Genomic DNA, 2,886 nt, shown 5'->3' with positions numbered 1-2,886 from the left:
ATTAAGAATACGCTAATGTCACTTAGCAAACGTACATACTTGTACAGTCACACAAAAGACAGGCAGAGATCGATTCGTTGATTGATAGATACTAAATAGATAATAAGATGGATAGATAAAATAAACTTGTGATGAGGAAACACTGAATTATACAAAAATAAAGCTAAATTCGCCTTCATAACACACTTCCACCTACCACAAGCCAACCATCTATTAAACCTGCATACCGTAATAGACAGACAGGTAGACTAATAGATGCAGCACGAGTATGTTCAGTACACAACACATACGCAGCACACCACCTTATATCCCAGCCACCACCACCACCACCACACAAGGCAGGACGAAGCCAAGCAAGACCTCCGATGCTCAGGCTTTCCTGAGCGATCCTCTCCATCTCCTTGTCTTTGAGCGCTGCGTTGACTCAAGCCTCTTATCGCAAAGCTCGGCAAACTTTAGCATCCGCCTCGCCAGAATACGCCTCTAGCTAGTTAGTCCGCTTTTCCCTTACAGACCAGCTACGAGGAGGAGGTTAAGAAGGTAAATGCCGAAGAGGGTCACTATGTATTTATCTATTTATTTTTGTTCTAGTCTTCTATTCAAACCATCCAAGACTACATACCAAAGAGTGGTCAGTCTTTATGCTACTGATACTGTGGCAGATTGCGTTGCTCTGGTCTAAAAACTGATACTCATAACTGCAAAGAATTGTTAATTAATATTGTAAGGTCAAAGGAAACGAGGAATTGGAATTAAAGACATAAAAAGAAGAGTTATAAAAAGGTTTGATAAAAGTAATGACATTAATTCACTTAGATAACAGAAAAAAATAATAATATAAAACAAAAAATGAAACAGGAATAGGAGGAGAAATGGAAGGAGAATACCAACATAAAAGAGTGAATTGACAAAGAGAAAATTGAAATGGCGGTATAATTGAAAGAAAGAGAAAAAAAAGAGCAAACGAAGGAAAAGGAGAAATGAGGTATTATATTGGACTGCAAGAGAAGAGATGAGGATAAGAAGTAAAATTAAACACGGAATTTAAGTAAAAGTAAAAGAAGGGGGAAGAGCAAAAGAAAGAGCAGGAGGAAGAAGAGATGAAAGAGAAAATATATAAAGACAAGTAGGAACACTTAAAGGAAAAAGAACATAATGATAATTAAAAGAAAAGAAAGAAAAATGAAACAAAATAAGAAAAGGATAAATAAGGCAACTGAGAACAGAACAATAATTAGAAATAAAAAAGAAAAGAAGACAAGAAATACAAAAAGAAAAAGATTATGAAAAGACTAAGCATAGTGGATAGAAAGACCGAGACATAGTGGAGAAGCAAGAAGAGAATGAGGAAGAGTAAGAAGGGGAAGAGGAGGAGGAGAAAGAGGGTCGAATGCATCTTATTTTGGTGAATATTTCCCCCGCAAGACACAAGCGCGTGGACAGCGTGAAAATTGCCTTGGTAAATTGTGTGAGCGAAAAAAAATTGCTCCCGAGAGAGAGAGAGAGAGAGAGAGAGAGAGAGAGAGAGAGAGAGAGAGAGAGAGAGAGATAACATTTTTATCAAGCATTGCATCAAGAATTGCATCAAGGATTGCATGATATATGAAATTTGGATAAAATTTCTGAACCGAATTACCTCATTTTCGTATTTTCCAGTGATTCTCTCTCTCTCTCTCTCTCTCTCTCTCTCTCTCTCTCTCTCTCTCTCTCTCTCTCTCTCTCTCTCTCTCTCTCTCTCTCTCTCTCTCTCTCTCTCTCTGATCATCTCAATGTATATACAAGATAAAATTTACTAATCTAATTTCAGATTTTAATTACAATACTACCTCTGTGTGTGTGTGTGTGTGTGTGTGTGTGTGTGTGTGTGTGTGTGTGTGTGTGTGTCTGTGTTTGAGTGCGAGCTATCTTTTATTTTGAGTGATTGCTGTTTTTATTTTTAAGTGTGTTTCTGTGTGTGTGTGTGTGTGTGTGTGTGTGTGTGTGTGTGTGTGTGTGTGTGTGGGCGCGCGTTATCTTTTGTTATTTGCGTGATTGGTTTATTTATTTTTTTTTTTTCAAGTGTGTGTGTCAGCCTAGAAACAGTTTTCTATGTGTGTTGAAATATTGTAGATATATTGTATTGAGAATAGTTTTGCCCCATGGATGGCTTTTATGTTCTATCCTGTGCTTTGTTTGCCCTGCGTGTATGTCTGAACAATTTGTATGAAAGCATTTTTCGTCTTATGAATAGTGTTTTTTTTGCATATTCGCCTTTTTTCTATTTTCTGGCATATTTTCATTTTTTATCTCCCTTCATAATCCTTCGTCTATTTTTGTATCTTCCTTTTTTTAATAATTTGTCTTCAATGTTTCTTGTTGGTCTTTTTTCTTTACAATCTTATCTTTTCAATCTTTATCCTTCTCTCCTTTCCGTGATTGTTTTTATTTTCTCCTCTTCTTTCCAGCTTTTCTTTCTTTTCTGAATGATTTTCATTCTTACCATATTCTTCGTCCTTTCCCTTTTCCATATTCTCTTATTTTCTTTCTCATTTGCTTATTTTGATATTGGTATATCTTTTTCTTTCCATCGCTCTTTTTTCCAATCTTTTTTTCGTCGTCCTTAATATTACTTATCTTTTTTTTAGTTTCTTTTTTTATTATTATTAGTCTTTTCTTCCCCCTATCTCCTTTCTTGATGAAAATAGCACATCTCTATTTATTTGTTTCAATTATTTATTTAAGTATTTGATATATTGATGGTAAGATTATTTCCTTAACAATTTCCTTGTCATTGCAAAGTGGAGAGGATGTGGATGTGAGCATGGGTGTTCAGGGGGTGGGGAGGAGCGTTGTGCTGTATCATACTGCCTCTTTACCAAGCACTTAGTTGGAATTAGTCCCCCAAAC

Source organism: Portunus trituberculatus, chromosome 10 (genome assembly GCF_017591435.1).
Source record: "Portunus trituberculatus isolate SZX2019 chromosome 10, ASM1759143v1, whole genome shotgun sequence".
Lineage (NCBI taxonomy): Eukaryota > Metazoa > Arthropoda > Malacostraca > Decapoda > Portunidae > Portunus > Portunus trituberculatus.
The sequence above is the reverse complement of the archived record's forward strand: the minus strand, read 5'-3'. Positions refer to the sequence as shown.